This window comes from Pelophylax lessonae, assembly GCF_965119305.1.
Source record: "Pelophylax lessonae genome assembly, chromosome: 1".
Classification (NCBI taxonomy): Eukaryota; Metazoa; Chordata; class Amphibia; order Anura; family Ranidae; genus Pelophylax; species Pelophylax lessonae.
Window position 1 is genome coordinate 166,495,206 of NC_138768.1, and position 16,144 is coordinate 166,511,349.

Genomic DNA, 16,144 nt, shown 5'->3' on the forward strand with positions numbered 1-16,144 from the left:
TGGGTCCCCTACGAAACAGAGAACTTTGCGGCCAAAGGAGGCATCAGCTGATGTCAGAACATCAATTTCGTAAAATTTGGAAAAGGTGTGCACTGACGACCAAGTCGCAGCCTTGCACACCTGGGCCACCGAAGCCTGATGCCGGAAGGCCCAGGACGCACTGACCGCCCTGGTAGAGTGCGCCTTGACAGGGAAGGGCGGTACCCCTTCCTTCAACGAATAGGCCTGTACAATTGTCTGTCTGATCCATTTTGAAATGGTTGCCGCAGACGCAGCCATACCCTTCCGAGGTCCCTCAGGAAGGATAAAGAGAGAATCCGATTTCCGAAAGGATTCAGTCGATGACAGGTAAACCCTGATCGCCTTGACAACATCCAAAGAATGCAAGACAATTTCCTTAGGATGCTTAGGATTCGCACAGAGCGAAGGTAAGACAATGTCCTCATTGAGGTGAAAATCCGAAACCACCTTTGGAAGAAAGGACGGGTTAGGTCGCAAGACCATCTTATCCCTATGAACCACCAGGTAAGGGGAGCGGCAAGACAATGCCGCCAACTCCGACACTCTGCGAGCAGAAGTGATTGCCACCAGAAAAGCAACCTTTTTAGACAGCAGAGGTAACGAAATTTCCCTGATGTTTTCAAACAGGGAACGTGTAAAACACACCGAACCAAGTTCAAGTCCCATGGAGGTAGAGGCTCCCTTCTGGGAGGGGGCCAAGTGACGCACACCTTGAATAAAGGTGCGAATCAAAGAATTAAATGCCACAGGGCGCTGGAAAAGAACAGCCAGTGCAGATACCTGGCCCTTAATCATGGCCAACAAAAGGCGCTGGTCCACACCAGACTGGAGGAAAGCCCACACTCTCGCCACCGAGTAAGAACGAGGAGAGAAGCCCCTGGACTCACACCAGGCAAAATAAGCTTTCCATGTACGGTAATAAATCTTACCAGACGAGGCTTTCCTAGCCTTGAGTAAAGTAGGAATAACCTCTGAGGAGAGACCCCTGTCTCTCAGGACCTGGCTTTCAACAGCCATGCTGTTAAAGCCAGCGACTGCAAAGCAGGATAGAAGATTGGTCCCTGAGTCAGCAGATCTTCCTGCATTGGCAGCCGCCATGGAGGCTCGACGGCCAGGTGAACGATGTCCGCATACCAGGACCGGCGTGGCCAGTCCGGCGCCACCAGAATCACCAGTGTTTGTTCCCGAGGTCAACCTGCGAAGGAACCTGGACAACAACTGAATCGGAGGAAAGGCATAGATCAGATGATACTGATGCCAGGGCACCACCAGCGCATCCGAGGAGTCTGCCAGAGGATCGCGCATTCTTGCCACGAACCTTTCCACCTTGTGGTTTAGCCGAGACGCGAACAGATCCACATCCGGGGATCCCCACTTCGCACACAGCATTTGAAATACCTCCAGGTGCAGGGACCATTCCCCCTGGTCCAGGGTCTAGCGGCATAGATAATCGGCCTGCCAATTCTCCACACCCGGAATGTGAACTGCCAATATCGCCGGGACATGAGTCTCGGCCCAAGACAGAATACTGGTCACTTCCTGGGCCGCCCGGGCACTCCTGGTGCCCCCTTGGTGGTTGATGTACGCCACCGCAGTGGCATTGTCCGTCTGCACCCGTACCGAACGGCCCTGAAGATGATCCGACCAATGGAGCAGGCACAGCCTGATCGCTCTCAATTCCAATATGTTTATCGGAAGGGAGGATTCCTCCTCCGACCAAGTGCCCTGGGCAGATAGGTTGCCCAGGACGCCACCCCAGCCCGACAGGCTGGCATCCGTGGTAATCACCGTCCATAGTAACGGCCGGAAGGATTTCCCTTCCAAAACAGCCGAGGACTGAAGCCACCACAAGAGATCCATTCTGGTTTGGCGACTCAGACACTCTCAGGTCCAAGGACTGAGGTAGTCTGTCCCACCTGGCCAGGATCTACGCTTGGAGAGACCGCGTGTGAAACTGTGCAAATGGCATCGCCTCGAAGGCCGATACCATCAAACCCAGGGACCGCATACAGGTCCTGAGTGACGAGGATTCGTTGTCCCTGAGGGACCTGACCTCGGACTGCAGGGTCCGGAGCTTGTCCTCCGGTAAGAACACCTTTGCTTGAGCAGAGTCCAGAACCATTCCCAAATACGGGAGACGAACCGAAGGCGACAAGGTCGTCTTCTGAACGTTGATGGTCCAACCGAACTCCTGGAGCGTCTGGACCATAGTGGACAGATCGCGCAGCAGGCTCTGACTGGCACTTGACCTTAACAGGAGATCATCCAGATATCCCAAGACCGCAATGCCCTGTGCCCGCAACAGTCCCAGAAAAGGTGCCAACACTTTGGTAAAGATCCTTGGTGCCGAAGCGAGACCAAAAGGTAACGCCACAAACTGAGAATGATCCTCCGCGATAGCGAAGCGGAGGTACCTCTGATGACCATCGAAAATGGGGATGTGTAGATACGCATCCTTCAGGTCGATAGAGGCCAGGAACTCTCCCAGACTCAGAGAGGCCACCACCGAGCGGAGCGATTCCATGCGGAACTTCCGAACGTGCACGAAGCGGTTCAGAGCTTTCAAGTCCAGAATCGGACGCACTTTGCCCTCCTTTCTGGACACAGTGAACAGATTTGAGTAAAACCCCCGAAATCTGTCCCGATGAGGCACCGGGACGATTACCCCCTGAGCGAGGAGATCCTGTACTGCTTGATACAGGTCCTGCAACCGCCCTGGGGTCAAATGAAGATTTGAGGGAAAGAATCTGTCTGCCGGCCGTGAAAAAAATTTGATCTTGTACCCTGATCGAATGATTTCCTGTACCCACCTGTCCGGAACTCGGAGCAGCCAAGGTTGGAGGAAACTGCGCAAACGTCCCCCCACCCCTGAAATGGGTGAGGGCGCCCCTTCAGGCAGAGGCTGACTGAGCCGCGGCACCAGCTTGTCCGGATATTTGTTTGCCGGCCCAGGGCTTTCTCTGGCCACCCTGGCCCTAGGAAGGGTTTTCCCTTGTACTGTGCCTTGAAGGCACGAAAGGACCCCTGATTAGGTTAAAAGGCGAGACCCCGCTTGCCATGGAAAAACTTGCCCTTAGGATTAGGATTCTGGGGCAGCAGAGTGCTCTTGCCCCCAGTGACTCCTTTAACCAATTCATCCAGGGATTCACCAAAAAGGCGAGACCCCGCATAGGGAATATCAGCTACCGCCTTTCTGGTTAGCCGACCAGCTCTTCAACCATATCAGTCGACGGTTAAGCACCGCGACACTGGACAGGCGCGCAGCCAATGGGGCCTCATTTAAGGCCGCATCGCACAAATACATGATACCTTGATAAATCTGGTCCACCATCTCCACAGTAGTGGGGGAGGGAGGCAGAATCAGCCACAAGAGTGCGTCTTAACACCTTGGTCCAAAGCGCCACAGCCTGAGCCGGTATGACGGAGGCGACAATAGGCTTTAGCATGGAACCCACCACCACGTAGGTGTGGCGGGCAAAAGATTCCAGCCTCCTATCCATAGGATCCCTAAATACCGGAGAATCTTCGGTGGGAACCAGAGTAGCCTTGTTCAATCTGGCTACAGTGTGATCCACTTGAGGAGCCACACACCAGCGTGCAACCGTAGAAGACACAAAAGGGTAGAGAAGTTGAAACCTTTTAGGCACCGTGAAGGTGTGTTTCAAATTGCGCCATTGCTCATTCACAGTGTGATGAAACTCAGCGGGGCAAGGAAAAACCTGCGCCGTCTTGCGGGTCCTGTGTGTACCAAAAGAGGACACAATGCCCGGAGGATTGGGCTCATCCTCTAAATGTAGTGTTTAATGGCAGAAATCAGCGCATCCATAGCTGTGCGTTCCTCGGGCGTTCCAGGGGGAGATTCATCCACCCCTGTAACCTCCGCCTCCCCCTCAGACTCTTGCGGGTCCTGAGAAGAGCGAGACCCTGAAAGGGGCACGCTACCTACAGCAACCATGTCACATTCAGAATCAGAAGAAAAAGAAATCCTAGGCCTTTTTCTAGCAGCATGTTCAGTCATCAGCACATCCATTTTGGACACCAAAGTCGCCACTACAGCAGCCAAATTAGTCAGGGTAGAGGATTCAGAGGAACTCGAATCCCCCCCCAGGCTGGAGGGAATTTGCTGTCCTGGGATTCCATTGCAAAAAAAGTTTTTTTTTTATTTTTATATATGGTACTGGCCCTTTAGGCGCGCCGCGGACCCCGCAGCACACCGCTACAAAGACTGTGGAACACAGACGCCCCGCAGGGACAAACTGAAAGCCAGGAAGATTGCACAATGGAGGAAAAGAAGGACAGCAGAGACAGAGCCCCACAAGTGTGTTACCACCGCAGTCGGTCGCTCCTGAGTGAAGGAAGGAAGGAAGTGATGTCACCGCCAGAGACTGAACTGAGGCTGCAGGCTAAGGAAACATGGATGCCTATGCAAAGTAATGGGAGGCTTCGGCAAAATGGCCGCCGACATGTGCTCGGAACGATCGTTGCCACACACAAGATGGCGCCAAAATACACTACATACAATGCTGTATAAGCGCCCACAGTGAAGTCAGACATGCTGCCCACACCTAAAATGGCTGACCGGCGGTTCTTAACCCTGCAGCGGTCGCCGCACGTGTCTGTACCTCCAAGCACCCTAAAGTGACACTGGAGAGGGATCCCCCAAAACCCCACACAGCGCTGGCTGTGAGAAAAAAAACCCCCGCAGGGACCGTGATCAGGGAGCCCAAAAACGCACAGACATAGGGGACACCACAGACACACAGGACTGCCAACCCCAGACAGAGGGCCCACACAGAGTGTACTTACCTGTACCAGGTGGCGTGGGGTGTCTCATATCAAACAGGAAACCGCCCGCCCCCAGATGGCAGGGGAGTGCCACCAGCCAAAAAAAAAAAAAAAAAACGCAGGACACCAGCAGTGCACGGATGAACCGTGCATGTGTCCAGTGAGGTAGCCACCTCACAGGCTGCATCCCTGAGGACAGGGATGGGTCGTTTGCGAGGCCAGGGCGAACACACAGCCTGCTAAACGCTCAATGGAGGACTGGGATTCCATCTGACCCTCTGTCCTGGAAACCCAGGACGACAAGTCCGATTCCCAGCTCCGCAAATGCCGTCTGCATCCGAAGATCCGACTAACGCTGACAAAATAAACAGCTAGTAATGCAAAGAAAAAAATGACATTTTCAGAAAATAAATCAAAAAAATAGAAGGCTGAGACTGTAGCCCCATCACAGGGAAGCCTGACTACTCCTGAACTAGGCAGAAGACAAACTGAGTTGGGATGGCTATTGCAGGGGGGTATAGGACCAGTAGGAACGCCCCCATGGGTGTGTCTATGTAAATGCTTTTGTTTTAACAAGTCTTTTCCCTAGCTACTCCCAAGGAGAGGAAGTCAATACCCCATTGGTGAAGAATGTATGAGTGGGCAGCAACTGTCGGAGGACGTAAGAGAAACTTTGTATTGTGGGTCTGCTGGAGGAAAGCCCTGACCCTGTGACCTTCATAGAACGCCTGCTCTGTTCCCTTCTCCCGCAGGCCAGGCTCCCGCCCTTTTTTGTGGTAGAACGAGCGCACAGGATGCCAGTCTCCTCAATTTTCGTGATCTGGTTCTGAGAGGGGCAAGAAAGCTAGACAGCCTACGCTACGAAGCTGTTAAGCTCATGATGATTCCTGACTACTCGGACACTCAAAGGCTTCGACGCTCCTTTGATTATGTCAAGCTCATTCTCAGAAACAGGAAGATCAAGTATAGCATGCTCTTTCCAGTCTGATTGAGAGTCCAAGACGGAGAATCTGCCCTCTTCCTCAATTCCCCTGGAGACGCAATGGCTGGAAACTTTGCCCAAAGCCTGATGAGCCAGCCTGGTTAAATAAAAGACATGTAGTCGGCTTTACCTAACCTAACCTATACTACACATTACCTAACAATGGGATTCTACAGGTGCCATCACTCGCTTCTAAAGGCTGTTATCTTTGATGCGGGACGGTGTACCCTTACATCCTGTAAACAAGTTGCTCTACATCATGTGAGCGAAACGTCTAGATGTACTGTTTTGCTGCTTGCAATGTTGTAAAATGTTCCAAGCACTGTGCCCCCAGAGTACACTGGGTGAACTTTAATTCTGCAAGGAACCATTGACCCTATCTTTTTTCATACAGGCGGACTTTTTCTAAACTTACTAAGGTAGCATAAGACTGAAAACATTCTTCTGTGTTCCACTTCCACTGCTCACGCCTCCGATTGGCAGTTGCTATCCATGTTCTTGGGCCAAAAGCACACCCATATTTGGGGGGTGGTAGGGGGAGGTCTATTTCTTTGTTTCTTTTTTAAGGCACTATTTTGTATCTTGCTGCTATTTGTATTTGCGGTTTGTAGTATGTTTGATTTTATGCCTGTTTGTCGGGTGGAAAACCAGAGCTTAAACATTTCTTGATTACAGATTATGACCCCCCTATCTACAATTTCCTGGAATGTGAGGGGCTTTCACCCCCACATCTGTATCCCGCAGGAAACACACCTTATGGGTAGCAGAATACTGACTCAAAACCCTGGATAGGTTCATGCTATAATTCTACCTACTCCTCTGACTCAAGAGTCAGTATCCTGATACACAGGTCTCTTCAGTTTACTCGCCTGGATCTCCACTTAGACCCAGATGGAAAATAGGTCATCCTTCATGCCATTTGTGATAAGCTCGAACTGGTGCTCGTTGGTATTTTTTTTTTTAACTGCCCCCTCAAGCTAGAATGTCATTACTCTTCAAGCTTGCACCATTGCTGGCCAGATACCCTACTGCAAATGTTCTCCTGGCTAGAGACTTTCATATCCCCCCCAGATCAGAGTCTGGACAAACTCAACCCCGACTCCACTACAGATTCTCCTCTATCCTGCTGGGCTGAAGTGTTTGGTTTGTGTGACGTATAGCGGTGGAGACACCCAAGGGAGAAGCAATTTACTTGTCACTCCACCACATACGCCACCTTTTCTCGCATAGGTTTGATATAGGTTAGTAACCCCTTGCTCTCTCGCAAAAGACATATCTATATTGCCGCGCGGCATTTCGGATCATGCCCCTATGCTTCTGACACTTATGACCGACTCAGCCTCTGGCCCTTTTGGAAACAGTCTCGGGTCTGGTTTGCAGATGAGAGTAGTTCAAGAGGTGGCAGCAGAGTTGTGTGATTTTTGGGTGCACAATCAGGGCACTGCCGACCCGGCTGTGACTTGGGATGACTAAGGCAAATGCCAGAGGCAAATACCAGTTATAGGCAGGGTCCAGAGGGAGTCTTCTTTCGATGGAGGAGGCGGAGGCCAGGGCTCAGGCTTTGGAATCCCAATATGATGCAAATTGGGGATAGAGAGGCCAATGGTGACCTACAAATTATTTATAAATAAATAAAGCTTTTATACACTTCCTCCTAAAGGAAACTCCTATCCCAGTCCCAGAGGATTTTTGAACAAGGGGAGAGAACAAGTAGACTCCTGGCCTGGCTGGCTAAGGAACACTCCACAACCTCCCACATAGCCAATGTTAGAGATGATAGGGGCTCCTGATGTTCTGACCGATGCAGATTAATGCCCAGTTTGCTTTATATTATGAACGCCTTTATTCCTCTAGAGTGAACTAAACTCCTAAAAACCTGGTGACTTTTAGACTCTATAGACTTTCCAGTGTTGACAACTGCGGATAGACGAGGTTTAGATGCTTCTATTACACTGCAATAGTTTCGCTCCAAACAGGAATGTTTCCAGGGCTGGATTTTTTTAAGACGAATGTCGAAGTAATCGCACCCCACCTTTCATGCGCTAGTCCACACTGTTACAGCAGGACTCTCTTCCACTATCGATGTCGGAGGCAATTGTAGTAGTGGTGCCCAAGCCAGGTAAGGACCCTGAACTATGCACTTCCTACAGGCCTATTTCTTTGCTTAGTGTAGATGCAATGATTTTTGCCAAGATTTTAGCCAATGGCCTCAAGATCAAACTTGTTTCATGCCGGGTAAGGGTACCGACATTAACCTCTGCCCACTATACACTAATTTACCCTATGTTCGCAGTGGCGATTCCCCTGGAGTAGTGGCCTCCCTTGATGCGGAGAAGGCCTTTGATTATGTGGAGTGGGAGTTTCTGTGAGCTCCGGAACTTTGGCTTTGGACCCAAAATACATGTCCTGGATCCAACTGCTTTATTGATCTCCCACTGCCAAAGTTAGGACCAATGACATTCTATCCCCATCCTTCAAACTGAAACGAGGTACCAGGCAGGGGTCCTCGGGTCTCTGTTCGCGCTTGCTATAGAACCATTTGCCATCCCTATCCGTTCCCTACCTACGATTGCAGGTCTCCCAGTCAGTCCCCTATTAGAAAAACATTTCTTTATACATGGATGATGCCCTATTGTATCTGCCTGATGCCTCAGATTGTCTTAAGGTGGCCCTTGAGCTTATAGACCGGTTTGGAAGATTTTCCTGGTATTAGAATTAATTGGCGAAAAATCACTACTTTTTTCCCTATCACAATCGCCCCCGCCTTCTCCAGCCTAGACCCCCTAACCTGGGTAGTATAGATATCTCGTAGTTTAGATATCTGGGGATTGATATCTAGGGTGAACTTGCCTCCTACTTGAAAGATATAATGTGTACCCAGTTTTGCAGAAACTGACTCTTCGATGCCAGGCATGGAAATCCCTGCCACTCCCCCTAGTAGGCAGAATTAACCCCATAAAAATGACCTTTCTTTACGTTTTTCGTAATACTCAAGTCCCTGTTCCTGCTTCCTTTTTTTTACCAAGCTTGATCACTTCAAAATTAATTTCATCGGGGCGGGTTCTACCCCTAGAATAGCTAAGTCTACTCTGCAGCTACCCTTATCACTGGGTGGACTGGCACTGCCCTGTTTTCGCCAGTATTACTAGGCGGCGGTATTGGTGACGGTGCGCTGGTGGTTCGAACAGACACGTACCAATCCATTGTTTAACTTCGAAGCTGCCATCCTAGGCTCCTACTTAGTGTTAGGTAACGGTGTTTAGAGGCCCAAGAGTACATCCAGGCATGACGACTCCGATGCGCACAGCTGTCATAGTATGGGGACAGAGGTCTACTGCTATCTCTGAAAGTGGGGATATCGCTCCTCATACTCCACTATAGGGCAATCCCCGCTTATCACATCTCTGTTCCATAACTGACCCAAATTTGTGGGTCAGGTTTGGTATTAAGAAGTTGCAGCAGATTATGCCGGAAGGAGGAATGCTACCGTTCAGTAGTCTTAAATGTACTTTTAGTCTCCCCTCGTGGATGTTCTTCTGCTATCTACAGCTACGCCATGCTGTGCAGACACAATTTTCCACTCCTTTTACAGTGACCTTGCACACGGTGGAGCGTTTTCTCATTTCTAGCAATGCGGACAGAATTCTATCGTCCCTATACCTTAGGAGAGTGTTTCTCAACTCCGGTCCTCAGGGCACACTAACAGGCCAGTTTTGAAAGAAAACAGAAATTACGTCACAGGTGATATCATTTGCTCCTCAGTGATTGCAGTATTCTAGTCTGCATCTCCCCAAGGTATTACTTTAAATCTGTCCTGTTAGTGTGCCCAGAGGACCAGAGTTGAGAAACACTGCCTTAGGATCTCAAGTCGTGATACCGGTAAAGGTACTCGTCTAATATCTGGCAGGGAGACATACCTTCTCTAACCTCTGATGACTGGGATGAGGGAATTCAGCAATATATTCCACTGGTTAAATCAGCTAGAGACAGATTCATTTAACTCAAATTTCTCCATAGGGCGTATTACACTCCGCTAAAGCTCTCAAGAATCTATCCTACTTGATCTGATCAGTGCCCCAAACTGTCAGAGTGGCACATTTATAAATGTAGTGTGGACATGCGCACTTATTCAACAATTCGAGAGAAGTGGTGGATGAGAATTTCTGGGGGACTGTTTGTAGCTTTGGACCCTAGAGTATCTGACACAGTAGCCCCTAACACACACACGACTGTTTGTCTTTTATACGGCATTTTATGCCAGAAAAACCATCCCATCTCAATGGAAGCTGGCTTATCCCCCTACAGTCTTCTCACAGTGGGGATCATTAATCAACTGTTTTACCTCTTTATAAACTCACCTACCTACACGAGTAGAAAGTGTCCCAAAAAATTGAGAAAATTTGGGAGACCTGGGCGAAGGCCAGACTCCTGGAGATGTAGTGATTTTTCCTTGCTCGGTGATCAATGCTGTGATGTATTATGACTGTCCCTCCCTCCCCCCCTCCACTCCCTTTGCCCCTCTCTCCCTTGCCCCACCCCCCCCTCCGGTATACAAACTAGCATACCATCCTAGAAGTAGAAGAGCCATATTGTTTATATCCTAGGTAATAAGGTTATTTTACCATTGTTTCCTACACGACACCTTGTTTGTCTGGTTTTAAAGTACTTGTATTGCTTTCAAGTACCACGTGTCTTAAGTTTTTTTGTATTTAGGTTATCATTACTCTAACATGTTAAATAAAGTTTTTCTTTTTTTTTTTTTTTTTTACAGAAAAGGACAAACTGGCTCATGAGAAACAAGGGTATATCTCAGAGCAGTGGTTCTCAACTCGGGTCCTCAGGATCCACTAACAGGCCAGATTTTAAATATCACCTTGGGGAGATGCAAACTAGAATACTGCAATCATATGAGTAGCAAAATATATCACCTGTGATGTATTTAAGTTATCTTGCAAACCTGGCCTATTAGTGGGTCCCTAGGCCCGGAGCGGAGAACCACTGTCTCAGAGGATCAGAAGGAGACATATGAAAAACAGACAAGACAAAAAAGGTATGGACTCACAGAGACAAGGGGAACAAATACACGTGACACCATGCACAAAAGCGTTACTTAAATATAAAAAAAAAAAAAGATGCTACAGATCTCTTTAATAGAATATCCAATGCAGAGATCTGTCCCTTGAGGGTATCTAAAGTCAGCTCCCCACCAGACTGGAGAAAAGCCAAAATGCACCCATGACACACTGTTAGGGATAAAACTGATGAGCCAAACACCAGGTAAAAAAGGCTTTCCATTTATGATGGAACACTTTCCTGGGGGGTCGACTTTCTAGCCTTAAGGAGGGTAGGAATGAGTCAAACACTCCTACCCCTCAGGACTTGGGCTTCAATAGCTTGGTGAGGGACTGTAAAGCACTATGACCCTGTGACAGTAAATTTGGTCAAGATGGAAGAGACCATGGCTTGAACACCAAGAGATCTATGATGTTTGCATACCAGCTTCTTCTTAGCCAAGCAGGTGTTATCAGAATTACCTAAAAAATGTTCTCAACATTTATCCTGCACATTTGATGCCAGCCAATTTTCCATACAGGAAATGTACACAGTAGAGAGCCAAACGTTACGTTCTGCCCAAAACAAAATCAAGTCTACTTTCTCAGCAACATAATTTATTTTCCCTATTTCATGCATTCCTATGGGGAGACTCTGAAGGCAGTGCAAGTAAGCCAGCGGAATCACCTAACGTTTCAGGATATTGATTGGAAACATCTGCTCCTCCGACAAGCACATTACCTAAGCCAAGAGGTCCTCCAAAACGCACGCCCAACCTGACAGGCTTGTGTCCATCGTACATTTCAATGGACGGAAGGATTTCCTGGTATCGAGCATCTGTGTGGCTATCTACTATTCCACAGCCGATTTGGGCACCACATTAGCAGAATCGAGGAATCCTGACCCTTTGTCCCCCATATTGAGCTGAAGTGCTCTGGAATGAAACTGGACATAGGGGACCAAATCCAAGGTGGCTTGGAACCAAAACTGACTTCTGAAGGTTTAGCACCCAAAAACTGAATTTTTGTAAAATCTTACCTGTAAAATTCCTTTCTCTGAGTCCTCCGACAGTCGCAGCCTCCTCTAAGTCATCACTATTGGGTATTGTCCACCTATCCGTAGGAATAGCTAGGCATATAGACTTAGTCAAAAGACAAAAGGCATTAGCATATACACACCCACGGGGGCTGTCCCATCTGGTCAATACCCCCCCTGCATCACCACTCCCAACGGCGACTGTCGGAGGACTCAGAGAAAGGAATTTTACAGGTAAGATTTTACAAAAATTCCGTTTTCTCTTACGTCCTCCGACAGTCGCCGCCTCCTCTAAGTCATCACTATTGGGATGTCCCAAAGCAGTATAGACATGAGGGGTGGGAGACGCAACCGTAGAAAAGGCAACGCAGTACCCACATCAGAGAAAGGAATCTTACATGCACCGTAAGAACCAACTGGGCAACAGAAAAAAACAATGCTCAACAGGAGCAACAGCCCAGGATAGCAAATGCCAACAGCCAGGGACCCAGAGAAAAAATGCAAGGGTCCATCATGGCACAGCCGCACTGAGAACTTTGCGGCCAAAAGAAGCATCAGCTGATGCCAGAACGTCTACTTTGTAGAACTTGGAAAAAGTGTGCACCGACGACCAAGTCGCCGCCTTGCACACCTGGGCCACCGAGGCCCGATGCCAATAGGCCCAAGATGCACTCAAAGACCTGGTAGAGTGCGCCTTAACAGGGAAGGGCGGAACCCGTTCCTTCAAGGCGTAAGCCTGCTCAATGGTCTGTCTGATCCATTTGGCAATAGTTGCTGCGGACGCAGCCATGCCCTTCCGAGGTCCCTCAGGAAGGACAAAGAGGGAATCCGTCTTCTGAAAGGATTTCGTAGACGACAGGTAAACCCTGATCGCCCTGACAACATCCAAGGAATGCAAAGCAATCTCCTTTGGATGCTTAGGCTTCGTACAAAGCGAAGGCAGAACTATGTCCTCATTAAGGTGAAATTCAGAGATCACCTTGGGAAGAAAGGATGGGGGTGGCCGCAAAACCACCTTATCCTCGTGAATGATCAAGTAAGGGGAGCGGCAAGACAACGCCGCCAGCTCCGACACCCTGCGAGCCGAAGTGATCGCCACTAAAAAAGCAACCTTCTTAGACAGCAGAGGCAACGATATCTCCCTGATGTTTTCAAAGGGAGCACGCTGTAATGCGGACAGAACCAAGTTCAAGTCCCATGGAGGTAAAGGCTCCTTCCTGGGAGGAGCCAGATGTCGCACACCTTGAATGAAGGTGCGCACCAAAGAACGAGACGCCAAAGGGCGTTGGAAAAGAACAGCCAGTGCAGACACTTGGCCCTTTATCGTGGCCAGCGCCAGGCGCTGATCCACTCCAGACTGGAGGAAAGCCAAAATTCTCGACACCGAGTAAGAACGAGGGGAGAACCCCCTGGACTCACACCAGGCGAAATAGGCTTTCCAGGTACGGTAATAAATCTTACCAGAGGAGGATTTCCTAGCCTTGATCAGGGTAGGAATAACCTCAGGAGATAGACCCTTGTCCTTCCAAGACCTGGGTCTCAACAGCCAGGCCGTTAAAGCCAGCGACTGTGAAGCAGAATGGAAGATTGGACCTTGAGACAGGAGATCTTCCCACAGAGGCAGACGCCACGGAGGCGCCACTGCCAGGTGAACGTCGGCGTACCAAGACCGGCGAGGCCAGTCCGGCGCCACCAGAATCACCATGTGCGGTTCCGAGACCAATCTGAGAAGGAACCCGGGATAGTAACTGAATCGGAGGAAAGGCGTACATCAGACGATACTGATGCCAAGGGGCCACCAACGCATCCGAGGCGTCCGCCAACGGATCGTGCGTTCTTGCCACGAACCTTCCCACCTTTCGATTTAGCCGGGATGCGAACAGATCCACGTCTGGGGATCCCCACTTCGCACACAGCATCTGAAAGACCTCCGGGTGTAGGGACCATTCCCCCTGGTCCAGGATCTGGCGGCTCAGATAGTCTGCCTGCCAATTCTCCACACCCAGAATGTGAACTGCCGAAATCGCCGGGACATGAGTCTCGACCCAAGACAGAATGTCGGTCACCTCCCGGGCCACTCGAGCACTCCTGGTGCCCCCCTGGTGGTTGATATAAGCCACTGCGGTAGCATTGTCCGTCTGTACGCGAACAGGCAGGCCCCGGAGACGGTCCGACCACTGGAAGAGACAGTTTTATCGCTTGTAGTTCCAGCACATTTATCGGGAGGGAGGATTCCTCCTCCGACCAAGTGCCCTGGGCAGACAGGTTGCCCAGGACTCCACCCCAGCCCGACAGGCTGGCGTCCATGGTAACCACTGTCCACACCAACGGGCAGAAGGACTTGCCTTCCGCCACCGACGGGGACTGGATCCACCACAGAAGAGCCAATCTGGTCCGGCGACTCAAGGAGACATCCAGATCCAAAGGACTGAGGAAGTCTGTCCCACCTGGCCAGGATCTCCGTCTGGAGAGCCCACGTGTGGAACTGGGCAAAGGGAATGGCCTCGAAGGCCAACACCATCAACCCCAGGCCCCGCATGCAGGTCCTGAGTGACGAGGACGGATTGTCCCTGAGGGACCGGATTTCGTCCCGCAAAGTCCGGAGCTTGTCCTCCGGCAAGAATACCCTTGCCTGAGCAGAGTCCAGAACCATTCCCAGATAGGGAAGGCGAAGCGACGGAGACAACGCTGATTTTTTCGCGTTGATGGTCCACCCGAACTCCTGGAGCGTCTGTACCGTGATGGACAGATCGCACACAAGGTCCTGACTGGCACGCGATCTCAGAAGCAGATCGTCCAGGTACCCCAGGACCGCAATGCCCTGGGCCCGCAGCAGGCCCAGAACCGGTGCCAACACCTTGGTAAAAACCCTGGGTGCCGAAGCGAGACCGAACGGTAACGCCACAAACTGGTAGTGGTCCTCTGCGATAGCGAACCAAAGGTACCGCTGATGACCCTCGAAAATGGGGATGTGCAGGTATGCATCCTTCAGATCTATCGAAGCCAGGAATTCTCCTGGACTCAAGGAGGCCACAACCGAACGGAGAGACTCCATTCGAAACTTCCGAACACGCACGAAGCGGTTCAGCGCTTTCAGGTCCAGAATAGGACGCACTTTGCCCTCCTTCCTGGGCACAGTGAACAGATTCGAATAAAACCCCCGATTTCCTGGACCCACCTGTCCGAGATCCGGAGCAGCCAAGGTTGGAGGAAACCGCGCAAACGTCCCCCCACCCCAGAAATGGGTGAGGGCGCCCCTTCAGGCAGAGGCGGATCGTCCCGCCGAGCCGGCATTGCCGGTCTTCTGCTTACCCGCCCAGGGGTTCTTCTGGTTGCCCTGGGCCTTGAAGGGCTTGCCCTTGGATTGGTTCCGAAAGGCACGAAAGGACCCCTGACTTTTCCTGATGCTAGGTAAACTAAAAACTGAGTTGGGAGTGGTGATGCAGGGGGGGTATTGACCAGATGGGACAGCCCCCGTGGGTGTGTATATGCTAATGCCTTTTGTCTTTTGACTAAGTCTATATGCCTAGCTATTCCTACGGATAGGTGGACAATACCCAATAGTGATGACTTAGAGGAGGCGGCGACTGTCGGAGGACGTAAGAGAAATAACAATTTCAGGATTTATACTGTTCTGCTGGACATTTCTGAGTGAATTGAGAAGTTGGTAACCAACAACCCCAGAAAATGAAGAAGTCAACACCTTGATAAACACCCTGGGGGGGGGGGGGGGTTTATGGATAGGCAGAAGGTTAATGCCACAAACTCAAAGTGATAATTCCTATCTGTAAATCGCAGAAATCACAGATGAAGCAAGAGAATCAGTAAGTGGAAGACTGCCACATGGTCCAGCATATCAGCATTACTCACTAGTCCTGCTGCAGGGCCAGAAGGCCTCATCTTCTATCCTTTACAACAGGTGTGCCCCACAGAGCCTTAAAGGGACTCTACTTCCCTCCAGGTGGATCATAGCCCTGAAACTGTTAAGCACCCTGCCAAAAAGGTCACCAGATCTATTGTAATCTGGAGATTTCTTCCCACGGGATGCAGCGCCAACTGACATTACAGGTCATCCCTGCTCTCTCCCTACTCTGGATACAGTACCTCTTGCCATCAGGCTGTAACGATGGATCTACCAAAAACAGGGTCTTTTGAGAGGCAGCTGTGGGCAGACCCATCACCTAAAATGATTGGCTAAAACTAATCCTCAGCTGAGCTTGAAAGGGTTAAGCCTGCAGGGTTCCCTGCCATTTTTTCCCAGTTCAATTC

The 16,144-nt window shown here is 50.2% G+C and overlaps 1 protein-coding gene across 2 annotated transcripts in view; it reads right to left on the reverse strand.

Moving 5' to 3' along the window:
- The window catches only part of CHD1 (chromodomain helicase DNA binding protein 1), a 219,189-nt gene that overhangs the window by 58,656 nt on the left and 144,389 nt on the right, over positions 1-16,144 (reverse strand). The gene's annotated exons all lie outside the window — the stretch shown is intronic.